We start from the raw sequence: 16595 nt of genomic DNA on the forward strand, positions 1-16595 counted from the left end.
GCTTTCAAAAGCACTGTAAATGCTCCTACTATTCTCTGAAAAATGGTGGGCTAGAAATTGGGAACACATTAGTTCCTCAAGGAGGCTTTGAGCATGGAAGCAGGCTCTTTAGCCCATTTTGTCCATGCCGACTAAAATGTCCCACCCACACTAGTCCCACCTGCCTGCGTTTAGCTAAAATCCCCCTAAACCTATTGGATCCATGTATGTCCATATTTGTGAAACTTTTCTGCTGTCCACCTGGTAATTCTTTCCCCATTTCATAGTTTGGAATAATGCCTGGCTCAGGAGCCTGAGTTGAGCGTGTGCACAACGTGAACTGCCTAAAGTGGTGGACTGAAATAAGCTGTAACCTCACTTTGTGGTTTAGACCTGGAAAGGACACCAATGTTGCTTCACTTATCCTTCCAGTGAGTTTACATGATTTTGCAGAGGAAGTGTTGAAGTTATTGGCCAATGTATTGAGATGCCTGCTGCTGCTAGGCCAGGCATCACTGCTGTTCATTCACCCAGGAATTTTGTGTCAAATGTGGGATCTTGATCTTCAGATTTTTTTTGTTATAATAATATCTGTTGGGGTGAATTTCATCATTAATATTTACTGTCTGTAAGAAGCAGCTCCATGGACATTGAAAGTGATTCATTTTTCCAGTGTTACTTTTGCAGTCAGAAGGCAATGTGTTATAGTGGGCAGTTTGGTGGAGAACAAATATCATAACCATCTTGAATGTAAGGCCATCCCTCTTTATGTTCCAATTAAAGCATCAGTGATGGCTTGGAGTTCAACTTCCGAGTGCGTGTAAATGTAAACACTATGTACTTGATGCAGCTTGATAACTAAGTTTTGGGTGACCTTAGTTCTAGAATGTAGTTGTGGTATGTTAAACAGTTTTCCATTAATTTTGAAGATTAGCTCGACTCCTGTGGGGAAAACTGTTAAATGTGAGGTTGTAAGAAGTGTTGGCACAATGTCATAGCCTTGTTTGACTCTGATCTTTACAAGGAGTTTGTCTGCTGTAAGCACTCTGGTCAATATTATAGCTTGCATGTCATCATGGAACAAGCATAAGGTAATGTTGAATTCCTGTTGACACATTAATTTGAGGAGGGTGTTGCAGAATTCTTCTCAAATGATGATAATTGCTCTGTTTTTGATTGCAGTGGAAATCAGTATTGACAAGGCACTGAGGATTTTTTTGGGGTGGGGTGGGGTTGATATGTCTTAGATATCTAAACAGGAAGCCTGCCAGTTTTCTATGGAATGAAGTGTAAATATTTGATTCTGTTTGCATGGCCCTAAATGCAAACTGACAATTTCAGGCAATGTTCTGTAGATGGCCCAGGACATTTGTATACATTGCAAAGTCGGAGCATCATGGTGTTTCTCCTGGTCTCTCAAAAAAAACTGGCAACTTTGAATGGAAATATCAAATGGGGCAAAAACAAACTTCTTGACTCAGAGGCAAATGGATATGCCTATTGAGGATCAGTGCAGAGATCATATCACTGCATAGCGGTGAACCTGTGCAACAATGTCAACTGCATTCCCTCTTCACCCTTATTGTTTTTTCTGCTCTCAGACTTGACCTGATGATATGTTTTGTCCTAGGAGCCAGGAAAGATTGAACCCGAACTGTCTTTGTACCTTTTTGTATCCATGGCTTGCACTCAATGGTAAAGTGGTTTGTGTTTCCCGATGTCAGTCTTTGGCCGAGTTAAAAAGCACTCAGCCAGCTTTGAACCCAGATCCACATTAAAAGTTAAAAGATTAAAATCAATCACATGGTTGCCTGAATTGCTTAAGTCCTTTGTACTGACTGTCAGCAGGAAGGTATCTTAGAATTTTTTTGAGATGCAAACATTTTATTTCTGCCCCATTTCCATTCACATAAATTCGGTATTGAAGAGCCACAGAAATTGGGCCTCTTTATCTTCAGAGGCAGCCCTGTGGACCTCCATCTGAATTCCCATCCTCAGCCATGTTATCGAGGGGAAAATTGAGCAAATAATGGTCATTTCATATCTGCTTCAAGTACACATAAAGCAGGAAGTCAAGCTGAAGCACTGTCATGAAGCGATAAAAATAAACTAAAACTGGGTCAAAAATGGAAAACAAAAGGCAGTGTCTGTATTTTCTGAAAAGCATCACCAAAAATGCCCAATTAGTCTGTTCATGAACAAAAATAGTCTTTGAAAAATTAAGGACTCAATATTTGTGTTGATGAAATGATACTTTATAATAACCAGCACTCCAGGAAGGTGATAATAGCCTTCTAGCAATATTAGCAAATGAACACTTAAAGCATTTAATATAAATAGGTCAGTGTCTGCTTTCAAATTGTGGCAGAGACAGTCATTTGAAAGCATTAGCATTCATCCACTATTATCCTCTTCAGTAAATGCCAAGCCGTAGTTGAGTTCCCCAAGTTACTGTCATTGTAAGACATACCATATAACAATATCCATGCATACATATCTTGATAAGGATTTGTCTCATGTGGACCATGAAAGTTTAAAATATACTGTGTGTTGTATTTGGTATACGTAATTAGTTATCTATAATGTAACTGACTTTGACCATGACTCCCTATTTAAAAACAACTAAAGAGAACATTTCAGAAGATGTAACCATTGAGTTTTACCTGACAGCAGCACACACCTAAAGCCTGATCTTCTGACGTTGGCCAAAACCCTCAATACTTTAATTATAGTTATAAAACAGCCCCTTCAGCCCTTCCTCACCATTGACAACCATAAAAACCCAATCTCTGCTAATCCCTCAGAGAGCACTTATAAAGTGCAGGATGTTAATTTTGGGTGTATTTTCTGGAAGTGATTTTTGCAGTTGCCTTAATTTTTATTTAATAAACAAGTTAAGCTACTTCATTCCTTTGTTATGGAAACATCTTGAATTGCTTCAGAGATAAACCATTAGCATAAATGATTTTTATAAACCTTTTACCTCGAACCATTAAATTCCAAAAAGGAAGCTGGAAGCTATTGAGCGCATCGTTGATCTTGAATACTGCCTGTGATGCATACTGCTGTTTCAAAATTAGTGTGAAGTGTACTTATTCTATCTCTCGCAAAAGATAAGAAAAGCAAGGTTGTCCATGTCACTATCCTATTGAATATCTTCATTGGTAACTTTGAAGGATGTAGCAAAGGTTGGTCTAGAACAGTGATTCTCAACCTTTTTCTTTCCACTCACATACCACTTTAAGTATTCCCTATGCCATAAATGCTCTGTGATTGGTAAGGGGTTGCTTAAGGTGGATTGTGAGTGGGAAGAGAAGGTTGAGAATCACTGCTCCAGACCCAATTGTGTCGGAAATATTATGCTTGGGGAAAAATTGTCATTGGCCCATTTCCTTTAGAGTTATAAAACCGTGCACTTAACGAGCCAATGAGGTAGGATTAAAACAGTGGTTTTCAAACTTTTTCTTTCCACCCGCCTTAAGCAATCACAGAGCATCTATGGCATTGGGAATACTTAAAGTGGTATGTGAGTGGAAAGAAAAAGGTTGAGAACCACTGGTCTAGAATGTCAAATTCCAAGAAATTTGGAAACCATGGTGATGTTTCTGACATAATAATGGTTATAGTGGTTGCATTGCAGAATCTAAAGTGCTCTCCAATCCATTCTGAGTGACAGCAAAATCAATGGGATCATAAATGATCATGTTTTATGTGCTTGAGGTAAGATTTTAAAAATATTGACAGGATAATATGAGTGAAAGGAGATGTTCCTGAGTCAGGTTCCCATTCCCACTGCAGAGCTAAGAACCTGAGAAGGGCCAATGACAGGTTTGATTTTTGAGCCATGTGGTTGATTTTGCTGCCAATAGTATAAAAGGTGCTACGTGGGGAATGATGTCATTTGGGGTGCATCTGACACTGAAATGCATCATTTGTGATAGAGCAATTTGCCACTATTGTACAATTGAGGCATGTGGTACCTTCTCCTCTACTCAATGCCCTAATGAAGAAAGGCAAACATGTCAAAGACAGTCTTCACCACCCTCTCTACCTGCCTAATCACTTTCATTTCTAATGTGCCTCAATGGGCTTGAAAACATAGTGAGATTTACAGAATGTTAATAAGAATGAATGTGATGCAAACATCTATAAAGATTTCCAGGAAAATTTCCCTTGGGAGTTTTAAATAGATGATACTTGTAATTTGGCATTAATCAAAATCAAAATGGGAGGCACAGTCAGTGTAGCAATTAGCGCAATGCTGTTACAGTGCCAGCGATCTGGGTTTGAGTCTGGTGCTGTTTTTAGGAGTATGTATGTTCTCCCTGTGTCTGTGAGGGTTTCCTCCAGGTCCTCTGGTTTCCTCCCACCTTTCAAAACTATGGGGGTTGGAGGCAAATTGGGTGGTATGGGTTCATGGGCCGAAGGGCCTGTTACTGTCCTGTATAAACACAAAAGTGGCCTTGTGCATTTCCAAAATGACAGTTAAACCTAGTCATGATCAAAATTGTGTTCTGCAGGGAAAATAAATTGATATTCTTATGCATTCTTCGGCCACATGTCTACATTCGCAAGCCTACAAGTTTAATTTTCAGCATGTAATCCCTTTAACATCATGTGCACATTGTTTGCCATTTAGTGCACAAGATTGAGAAACCCAATTGAGAAGAAATTTCAAGCTCTCAGAATTTGATCAACTGTGGCCTAATTTTCTGCCCTTTATATCTCATTGGCTTTTCCAAATATGAGCCGCCATTGTCCAAGTGAAATTCTTTCCTCATTAGAAGAAGCAGTATTTTTCTGATTACACTAATAATTCATCCAGTGGTTATTTTACAAAAAAAGTTTGTTTCAAGATTAAAAAATTAACTGAGATGGAGGCAGTGTGATTGTTTTCTGCTTTGGAGTTTGACAATTATCAAAAATATATATCAATATAATAATAATAATATGTTCAATAGGTTTACTCTGTACTCCAGTTTATGCAGAGGTTAAAGAATGAAAAACATAAAATTTGGTGAAAGTGAGAAATCCAAAATAAATGTGCACAATAAACCCAGACATGAAAATCAAGGAAGAAGAACCAGGAATCAACAGAAGGCTAATAACGCAAGATGACATCAATGTCATTTGATGCGATAGCTACACTTAGAAAAAATTACATGAAAGACACATTAGCCACCTCTGGAATAGATGTAGGATGCCAGTGCTCTCTTTACTTACCAAACTAGAATTTAAAATCTGTACCCTTTTGGAAGCAGAGATTTCCTAAATCTCATTTGGGAAAGGAGAAAAGAAAGAGTTAAACAAAACCGAGAGAAAGGACTCAGTCATCCATTACACCAGCATAATGACTGAATTGACACACATTGTGCTGTCTGACTCAGTCAGGCCCTTGTAATGCATATTTCTTAAGAGAAGGAGACTATTTTATGAGTTTTTATATTTGAAATACAGTTAATACTTTCTGACAAAAAGGGAACATAGACATATTACCCATGAATGCCTCCAAATATTTTTATATTTCTGTCACATATATAAATGTCTTAAACCCAAGTAATATAGTGGGTCGAACTGTGCAGCCACTGGGCAGCACTAACAGACCAACAATTGTGTACATAGAAATCATTGAGACAGTGATTTACTTTCGGATTGTTGGTCTAGGAATGTTTTTAGGCAACACTGGACCCTTCTCAGATGCCTGGATCAAGGTATTTTTGCACTCTTAAAAGTTCAATGAGCATTTTGGTTAAAAGGGCATTGCTGTTCTAAGTCAAAAGTTAAATGAAAGTTACTTGAAGAAAATTTCAAAACCCGGGCTTTGGAATGGAGAATTTAATCGTCTGGGAGAAAATATGGCATTTGAAAGAAAACTTCATAGGCCACGTAATTCAACTTTGGAGCAATCTGGTATCTGATACGTACAGGACACCATGGTCAAAGACATTCAGGGCAGCACGTGGTGGGGATATTGTCATCCGCAGGAAGTCAGTGATCCCAGTCAGCAAGTCACGCTGCTGATTTGATGCTAGTCTAAGGTTTTGGGGTCCAACATTCCAGTTAGCAACCTCACTGAACCTCACCCAGATAAAAATGCATTCAACTGAAAGAATGAAGCACCTTTATAAACCAGTGCTGTTTATTTAACATAATCCACAAACCACTTTCAGGTTTAGTTGCTGATTTATTTCTGCTTGTTGCTGTGGTGTTTGTTCAAGAGATCAGTTCTTTAAAACTATTAAGGAATGGATAGAGTGATTTGGCAGATTCTGAAGGACTTTGTCCTGTTTCAAGCCTTTGATAAGCTGTTGCAGCCAGCCATGGGCGCAGGAGTAAGTTGTGGGAGAAATTCCTCTTCGTGAATGTCAGCGAGGAAGTGTGTGAGACACCAAGGTTCAGTCTTCACTGAAATACTACACCTATTTCAGTTTCAGGACACTAGTGCCCTGCCTTCATCAAGGATTGCACCATGTTTAGTTCCAATTAAAACTCATGAGATGATGAAAATGCTTGGGTCTTCTGAAAGCAATGCCTGAATAGCATTCAAGATTATGCTGATAAATTGCATGTGCATTTGATCCATACAAGTACTGGAAAACACCATCTTAATTCAGAGTCTAATTCATCTCTCATTGATATGGAATGGCATTATCATTTACCAGACCACTCACCATGCTGGATCACCATTGATCGGAAACATAATTGGATCAGTTTCATTAATGCTGCAGCTACAATGTAAGTCGGATCAGCATATTCTGCAGTGAGTAAATTAACTCCTAATTTCCTAAATCTTTTCTGCATTCACAGGACACAAGCATTGTGGCCAACACAACCATAGCTTGTTGGGTTACCTTTGGGGAAAGGCTGATCATCTTGTGTGTGGAGATGCTGGTAGCAATGTCAGGCCTTTTGAAAACCCTGCATAAAATCTCAGGAAGCTTGAGGCAGTCCAGCTGCAACTTCATACAAGTTTTTACAGAGAGCATTGTTTCCAACATGGAATTAGGCGGCAGCTCCACTTCAACACTGTGGAGTTCAATGACCTCACTATAGCCTTCCATTGTATCCATCTGGTGAATAAATGTAGAGGACTTTGGCTTCTGCTGTGTAACGTCTAACTGTTGCCATCTATTATTTCCTCTATCTAAGTACAAAATTGGCTCGCCACCTCACTTTAATAGATGATGTTCATCAATGTTGACTAAAAAAATAAACTGACAAATTGTGACATCCAGGCAACTGGAAGGGCCATGTGTAGTTTCATTTAAAATGAAATACCAAACAAGCCCAGATGATTTATCCATCAGTTTCAGATTAGGTTTACAATATAAAACTGAAGATAGTTACACTTCTGGAAACATATTCCTCCACTGGTCAATTAACTAATTTGCTGAAATTCATATCTGCTGAAAACAAGCTGAAGTTTAAGTTGCACTCTTAATTTTACTGTTGTTTAATTGCAATTTCTGCTAAGCTTTAACAAAAGATAACTTCTTTCATGTTTGTTGTATTGTATATACATACCAAATAAGATTATGGTGCTCTTCACTTCAAATCTTTTGACCTCATTTACTTTATTTGCAGGTATTGCGTTAAATTATTGTTCATTTGTATTTGAGCTTAACAACTATATTATCCAAAAAGCAGCGTGATTCCTTCAATAGGTAGCAGGCATTATTGTTCAAAATGCTGGGTAAGTATACAAGATGGGAAGCTTTCAGCAGTGCGGTGCTATCCATAGCTGCTATCCCACCTGAGAACCCTCACAACAACAAAGGAGCTCTTCGGTATCTGTTTTTATATTATTGCAGATCATTCTTAAAGAAACATACAACACCTGCTTTAGTACAATTAAAGAACAAGCACCAAAAGTCAATAGCTATCTATAATGTTTCCAAAGGTACCTTCAAGATATTTTGAGTTTCCAGGATCAATTTGTGCCATGTGTGATAGGCTAAACTCGAAATAGATGCAAAAATGTGGAGCATAACTTTGCCTGTCTTGCATAAAATTTCTTATTTATCATTGCAACCGGGTACCCTACATGCTGTCATTGGTTTTACTACAGGACATTTCAGAGAACTGTTCTCCGTTTGTTTCCACCTTATTAATGAGAGCTGTTGGTTAACATTTGTGCTTTCCTTGCCATTTCTGTTTTAATTGAATTGATTATTGTCATGATAACCAAAATTTAGTGAAAAGCTTTGTGTGCTATCCAAGCAAGTCAACTCATACTTAACTGCAGTAGGTAATGCAATAATGAAGCAAAAGTACAAGAAATTTGTTACAGTAAGCCAAAGAGTGCAGGTTGGAATGGCACCAGGACACAATGCAGGTTATAGAGAAAAGTGCAATTAAAACTGTGCAAGAGCATCATCTTTCACCAAGGAGAGGTCCATTTAAGAGCATGATAATGCAGGAAATAAACTGTCCTTGAATCTGGAGGCTGGTGGTTTCCATCTCCTGCATCTGCTGCCTGACAGAGGAGGGAGGAGAGAATGTGAGCTGGAGCCTGCACTCCTTATCAGGTGCAGATCCCTGGCCAATAACCAATTCAAATTCAGGAACAAAGCTCCCATTGCAGTAGCAATCCCCACAGCTAATTGCATAAGTGCCGCTGTGCCAAGCACCGTCGCTCTGTTATTGTGATGGCTCTCTATGAACTTGTGGTAATAATTGTATAGTTCTTTTATAACAGTGAATCTCAACCCTTTTTTTCAACTCACATACCACCTTAAGTAATCCCAAACTAACCACAAATCCCCTATGCCATAGATAGATAGTGATTACTTAAGATAGCATGTGAGTAGAAAGAGAAAGGTTAAGAACTGCTGTTTGATAGTTCTTTGTCCATTTCTGATGCATTGAGTCTGTTCTTAACATCATCCCCAAAGCTCTTCTCCACTTTGAGAGGGTAAAGGCCAGGCAATCGAAAGTGTCAGGAAAAATGTTTCAAGAAGGCTGAGATCATATCACTGAATCTTCTCTGCGGTCTGCGTGGTAATCTCTTCGCACAACAGCTCAAAATAGAATGCTTATTTCAGTGACTCAAATGTCAACATCATGGTCTGCCCAAGTTCCCCAATTGAATGTATTGCTTAGATGTCGATCTGGTTAAGGATGCTGATGTTGATCAGATTTCAGGTAAGGGTAAAACACAGGATTCTGTTGGCACTCTCGTTAAGTGGGGAAAAAACACACATGCTGGTGAAATTCACCAGGTCAAACAGTGCCTTTATGTAGCAAAGATGAAGATACATCATCAACGTTTCGGGCTTGAGCCTTTCATCAAGGTGGAGGGGAACATGAGAGATGTCTGAACAAAAGGGGGGGAGGGGTGGGTGGTGAGGGTGGGAGATGAAGTGGGGAACACCACAGGGTGGGGGGGAGGAATCTAGGCTAGGTGGAGAGAGAAAGGAACTGGAATAACCAGTTGGGGGGGGGGTGGTGAAAAAGCAAGCTGATTAGTGGAATGCAGTGAACTCAGTGTTCATGCCCTGGGGTTGGAGGGTGCCCAGACGAAAAATGAGGTGTGGTTCCTCCAATCTACAGGTGGTCAGGCTGGGGTAGTGTGAAAGGCCATGGACAGACGTGAGAGTGTGACTCAGAATTGAAATGGTTGGCTATGGGGAGGTCGCTTTTGTTGTGGACAGAGAGGAGGTGCTGGGTGAAGCGATCTCCTAATCTGCGACCGGTCTCTATCAGAGTACATATATAACATCACATACAACTCTGAGATTCCTTTTTCCTGCAGGTGCAACAGAATTACCACTAATTGGTAATGCATAAATAAACTGTACACAGTGTAAACATGTAAACAAATAAAATAACTGTAAACCTATAATGAATATAAACAAATTGTGCAATACAGAGAGAACAAAAGTAAGAAGTGCACAAGTAAGGGTCCTTAAATGAGACTCTGATAGAGTTTGTCATTGAGGAGTCTGATGCTGGAGGGGTGGCAGCTGTTCCTGAACCTGGTGGTGTGAGTCTTGTGGTGCCTACACATCTTTCCTAGTGGCAGCAGTGGGAACAAAGTGTGTGCTGGGTGGTTTGGATCTTTTTTTTTTCCACACCATAAATCACAATAGCCATGATATACACTTTTTCTTTCTTGATGATTGCCCCTGCCCTCTGATGGCAGCATTCCCTGTAGATGTACAGGGAACACTGCCTGTAGATCATTTTATCCTACTGAGTGAATTTGGAGGATTTTGCAGATGCAGCATTAGTGGTACCTTTCTGGTGCATTGGGTACCTGGTGTAATTAGTTTATGTGTGAGAGACGTATAGGAGTACAGTGTATCAGCATGCAAACACGTGCATTTGTGGATAGTCCAAAGCTGAGTTCCAGCATATCATCAACTCCTTTACAAAAAGTTCATGAAAAGATGTGCTTTACACTGAATATTTACAAGTCCGAGGACTTCATCCAACCTGCTTGTGCTCACTGACAATAAAGGTTCAATGTGAGAATTTGGGAAACATGAATCATTTTCCATTTCTCAGGAGACCCCCTTCATTGATGAAATTCGCTGTAAACTTCAAAGCACCAGCAGAACTTTTTATCAATTGAGGAAAAGAATATTTGAGGATCAAATCTTCACGCCAGGTTATTTAGCAAATTAATACAGAATGGTAATTGTGAATGGCTTTAAGTTATTGTCAGGAGTTCATGGTCAAAGTCATTCCGAATTATAAGTGAACTAAATGATTTATACCAAATGTATTTGTTGTGAAGGACTCATACTTAGGATTTTCTTAATTTAGTGCAAAGATCAGTTGGTACAGTTTATCAACAACCTAATGAATTGCACCTTTGGTTTAGAGTGACACTTTTCACCTTCAAACATCCATTAAGGAACTATAATCTTCTCTGGAAAGCAAACGCTATTGGCAACAGTCAATGAGAAGGTGGAGGGGCTCAGTTGGATAAGCAGCATCCATGGGAAAAAATGGTCAGTCAATTCTTCTTATGGAGGGACCTGACCTGAAACCTCAATTGACCATATCTACTCATGGATACTGCCTAGTCTGTTGAGTTCCTCCAGCAACTCATTGTTTGCTGCAGAGTGTTCTGCATGTTTTGCGAGAACCTGAAGAGAATGGAGGCAAAGACAAAATAATTTAGCCTTGAGAAGATGTGGATAAGCCATGAAACATTTAAGTTTGCATAGTTGTCTGAAAACGAAAACATACCACAAAAACAACTAAAGCTTCAGTGTTGTGTCAAGAAAGAAGTACATCAAAATTCAACTCCCATTAAAATGTTTCCATCTTGAAACTTCAAATTAATTCCTGAAGTAAGGTCTGTATTTTAGTCCAAGGTTTATCTTAAAAAGACAATTTTGATAATAATACTTAAAATATGGCAGCAAAGTGACTGACATGTTTAACAACTATTTTCTTATTACATTACAAGATTATGCATTGGAATCATCTTCCTCAAATTACTTTTATTATTAGGTAATGATCAGAACATATCTTTCACTTATTTTTCTCTTATTACTTGTCGGTGTAATGGGGCAAAGAATAAATGGGGCAAGAAAGACCGTCAGTGTTAAGGTCTTCACATTTTCCATTAAGGACAAACCCCAAGTACGAGTCTATGAAACGGAGGGGGATCATTATGCTAATACAGACAGTATCTTAGTTATTATGGTAATTAGACCTAATATACATATGCCCAATAGGTTCATTAGGAAATTGGCTTTCTCTATGAACTCAAAAAACAAAAGATCTATCTTTAGGAAACCTGGAGAACATTATTGAATAGAAGACACTTAATGAATGATACTGGTTTATGATTGTGAAAAACAGATCAATTTATTCTCGAGTTTGAAGTAATCTCATAATTTGAGGTTCCTTTTAAGATATAATTGTAATGCCATAGGTGATAATCTATTGATAAATTATGCCAGCGTGGTTGATGTTAATGCAAAAAGCATTTTTCCCTTTTAGTTTATAAACCATAATTTCTAATTTTATGCAGTCAGGTGAATATTCTTTTGCAGAATGACTTAATTGCAAATTTTCATTTTCCTTTTTCTGGAAAATGAGAATATTCTACATATAAGATCATGAGGCGTGGAGACTACTGTAACACTAAAAGGAATATTGAAGTTTGTTGCCCGTTGACAGAGTGGTGCAGTTAGTTATGCTGCTGCCTCCCATTTTTGTGACCCAATTTTAATCTTGACCTTTGACATTTTCTGCGTGGAGTTTGCACATTTGGCCTGTGACCTTGTGGGTTTCCTTTGGGTACTCTGGACCCCTCTCACATTGCAAAAATGTGAACATTAACAGCCTAATTGATCACTGAACCTTGCTCCTAGTATAATGATAGCAACTGTCAGGAGAGGGTTGGTGAGAATGTAGAGAGGGTAAAATCTGTAAGGTATGATTAGTTGAAAAATAGGTGCTTGATTGTCAGCACAGACGGTGGGCTGAAGGTCCTGATTCCATGCTGTATGATTCCGTGACTCCCTTAAATCAAATTATTTGGATTCCCTGTTCATTAATTTCTTGCCTATCCTTAATTGCCCTTGAGAAGGTGAGTCACCATAATGTGGCACTGCAGTCCTGCTGGGGATTGTACTCCCACAATGCTACTGGGGAGAGACTTCTGGGATTTGCATTTGGTAATGTGAAAGGAATTCACTGTAGAATTCTATGTTCTATGTTTTTACCGATTATTGGGGTGTATGCTGATTGAGTTGTGATTAAATGTGCCCTGCTTTATTTGGGGAAGACGTTGTCATATGGATATGCATTTCATAATTATACTGATGGGCATATGGGGACTCTTTGGTTAAGGGGAGCAGAGGGGTTGATTTGCCTGAAATTTTACATAGATAAAAATACAAGTACCAATTTCTAATAAAGTCTTTTCATCAATTGACGATACACAGTTAGCACTAATCACACAACATGCAACTTAAAAGAAATATTGTTTTCTGCCTTTCTTAGAAGCAAAAATATCAATTATTTGGTCAACATTTTTGCCAACAGATACATTGGCATACTTTAGCCCAGGGGCTCGGTGTTAGCCTGGACCTCACCCCCACCCCCCACCCTAGCCAGGGGCTTGGTGTGAACCTAGACACCCCCCCAGGGCTCGGTGTGACCCCAGACACCCCTCCCAGGGCTCGGTGTGACCCCAGACACCCCGCCCAGGGCTCGGTGTGACCCCAGGCACCCCGCCCAGGGCTCGGTGTGACCCCAGGCACCCCGCCCAGGGCTCAGTGTGACCCCAGGCACCCCGCCCAGGGCTCGGTGTGACCCCAGACATTTCTGCCCAAGGACTCGTTGTGAGCCCAGATATGTCCGCCCAGGGCTTGATGTGCGCCCAGACCCCCTTGCCTACGGGCTTGGAGTGAGCTGAAAACATCCGCCTGGGGCTTGGTGTGAGCCCGGACCCCCCCTCCCAACTGGGGCTTAGTGCCATGGCCTGCCCCTTGGAGTTAGTTGAGGGCTACTCATTGCCAAATGGTGCCAGCTGCTCCATTTCTCCACAAATTGCCACAATAGACAGACAGGGACAAACATGGGGAAAAGGTCGGACAGGATCTCCTGCCCCCCTCGATCGTTTAGAGAGCCAGCCTTGAAGCGGCTTTCCTGATGCACAGTCCTTGCCTCATCGCCATTTTGCTGCTTTCGCACATGCTCGACGGCCCGCTAACAAAATGGCCGCTCATGTCAACTGGGTTAATTTGTTTATCGTTTTGTTTTCTCTGTTCAATTTTTTTTCCTTCTTGCTTTGCCTCGCAGTTTTGTCTGAATTTGGGAGTGCAGCTGCACCCACTGCCCCCCCTCCCCCAGGTGGTACGCCCATGATTATACTGAAACATCTTGAGATGCAAGCAGTTCTACTATAGCTGAGAATTATAGAACTGAAGTATAATAATCCTATAGCCTTGTGGGATTCAGTACTCTCAGTGGATTTTTGTGTGTAAAGAATCTTATTAAGTTAGATAAATTGTGCTGTTTAAACTACAGTTTCCTTACAAGAATGGGCCCAAGCTTTGTTGGCCTTTTTGTTGGCTATGTGGTGCAATCCATGCTTCAAGCCTACACAGGCAAGGCCCCTCAACTCTTCCTCTGCTACATTGATGACTACTTTGATGCTGGCTCATGCACCCATGATGAGCTCGTAAATTTTATTCACTTTGCTGCCAATTTTAACCCCAACCTCAAATTCACGGCCCATCTCTAGCAGCATTCCCCTTTTTAAAAAATCTCTCTGTCTCTTTCTCAGGAGACAAATTCTCAAAGCCATCTTCCACAGTTACCTTGATGACACCTCTTCCCACCCTGTCCCCTGTAAGGATTCTATTTCATTCTCTCAATTCCTATGTCTCCATTACATCTGCTCCCAGGATGAGGAATTCCATGGCAGATCATCAGAGATGTCCTTCTTCAAACAATGTAGGTTTCCCTCTACCACCATCAACTTGACCCTCACATACATATCCTCTATTACCTGCACATCTGCCCTGGACACCTCTGCCCCCACGTGCAACCAAGACCGGATTCATTCCCCTTGTCCTTACCTAACACCCCCACCAGCCCACACGTCCAGCATATTCTCCTCTGCCATTTCTGCCATCTACTATATGATTCCACCTCCAGATATATATTCTACTCTTCTTCCCTTTCCACCCACCACAGGGTCCACTCCCTCCGATTCCCTTATCCACTCCTCCCTGTCCATCAATAATCCCCTTAGATCCTACCCTAGTGAGCACAGGAGCTCTACATGCACCCACATTTCCTCACCACCATTCTGGGCCCCAACAGTCCTTCCAAGTGAAGCAACATTTCATTTGTGAATCTGCAGGGGTCATCTACTGCATCCAGTGCTCCCACTGTGGTCTCCTTTACATTGGAGAGACTAGACACAGACTAGAAGATTGTTTTGTTGAGCACCTCGGCTCTATCCACTGCAAAAGCATGGATCTCCCAGTGGCCTTCCATTTCAATTCCCCATTCCATTTCTTTGTTTTTCATTGTCTGTCCATGGTCTCATGCACTGCCAGACTGAGACTACCTGCAAATTGGAGAAACAACCTCATCTTCCATCTGGGCACCCTCCATCCGATAGCATTAACATCGACTTCTATTTCTGTTAAAACCACCCTCCCCCCCCTTACCCTTTTTTCCTTCACCCACCTCTGTCTGTCTGTGTGTGTCTCTCTATCTCTCTTTTTCTTTCTCCCCTTTTCCCTCTATCTCCTTTCACAGAGCAAAAATATATTCTTACCTTTCCTCTTATCATCTCCAATTAATACCTTTTGGCTGTTGATCTGGGTTCCTCCCCTCCCATTCTGAAGTCTTTATTCAGATGCCTTCCTGTTCTTTGCTTGAGGAAGGGCTCAGGTCCGAAACATTGAAAATATATTACCATATTACAATTAGAGCACGGAAACAGGCCATTTTGGCCTTTCTAGTTCCCACCAAATTAAATACTCTCCTCTAGTCCCATCTACCTGAACCTTGCCCATTCCCCTCCTATCCATATACCTATTCAATTTTTCCTTAAATGACAAAATGGACCCTGCCGCCACTACTTTTCTCAGAAGTTCATTCCATACAGCCACCACTCTCTGAGTGAAGAAGTTCCCCCTCATGTTACTTCTAAACATTTGCCCCTTAACTCTTAACTCATGACCTCTTGTTTCAAGCACTCCTACCTTCAAGAGAAAAAGCCTATCCACATCAACTCTATCTATCCCCCTCATAATCTTAAATACCTCTATCAAATCTGCTCTCCACCTTCTATGCTCCAATGAATAAAGGCCTAATCTGCTTAATCTTTCTTTGTAATCTAGATGCTGAAACCCAGGTAACATTTTCTTAAATCTTCTCTGCACTCTCTCTACCTTGTTGATATCCTTCCTATAATTCAGTGACCAGAACTGCACACAGCATTCTAAATTTGCCCTCACCAATGCCTTGAACAGTCTCAATATCACTTCCCAATTCCTGTATTCTATGCTTCGATTGATAAAGGTCAGCATACTAAAAGCCTTCTTCACCTTCCTATCCATATGAGATTCTACCTTTAGGGAACAATGCACTGTTATTCTTAGATCTTTCTGCTCCACTGCATTCCTCAATGCCCTCCTATGCATGTCCTGTTTTGATTATTCCTTCCAAAATGAAGCATTTCACACTTCTCAGTATTAAACTCCATTTGCCATCTTTCAGCCCACTCTTCTAAGCAGTCAAATCCCTCTGCAATCTAAAAACCTTCTTCATTATCCACAATTCCTCCCATTTTACTATCATCTGCATATTTACTAATCCAATTTACCACCCCATCATTCAGATCATTAATGTATATGAGAAACAGTAAAGGACCCAATACAGATCCCTGAGGCACCCCGCTTGTCATTGGCCTCCAGGCAGGCAAACAGTTATCCACTATGACTCTCTGGCATCTCCCTTCCAGCCACTGTTGAATCCATTTGACTATCTCAAAGTTAATACCTAATGACTCAACTGTTCTAAGTAATATTCCACGCAGAACCTTATTGAAGGCCTTACTGAAGTCCATATAGACAGCACCCATTGCTCTACCCTCATCAATGTTCATAGTCACCTCTTCAAAAAAA

At 40.5% G+C, this 16595-nt stretch overlaps 1 protein-coding gene and 1 long non-coding RNA gene across 2 annotated transcripts in view; both read left to right on the plus strand.

The window, feature by feature from the left end:
* The window catches only part of klhl14 (kelch-like family member 14), a 172520-nt gene that overhangs the window by 31432 nt on the left and 124493 nt on the right, over positions 1 to 16595 (plus strand). The window lies entirely within an intron of this gene.
* On the plus strand, positions 3634 to 7213 carry LOC138752755 (uncharacterized). The gene is made up of 2 exons (XR_011350897.1): positions 3634 to 3699; positions 6787 to 7213. It is a non-coding gene; the product is annotated as an uncharacterized lncRNA (long non-coding RNA).

Source organism: Narcine bancroftii, chromosome 2, assembly GCF_036971445.1.
Source record: "Narcine bancroftii isolate sNarBan1 chromosome 2, sNarBan1.hap1, whole genome shotgun sequence".
In the NCBI taxonomy this organism is placed as follows: Eukaryota; Metazoa; Chordata; class Chondrichthyes; order Torpediniformes; family Narcinidae; genus Narcine; species Narcine bancroftii.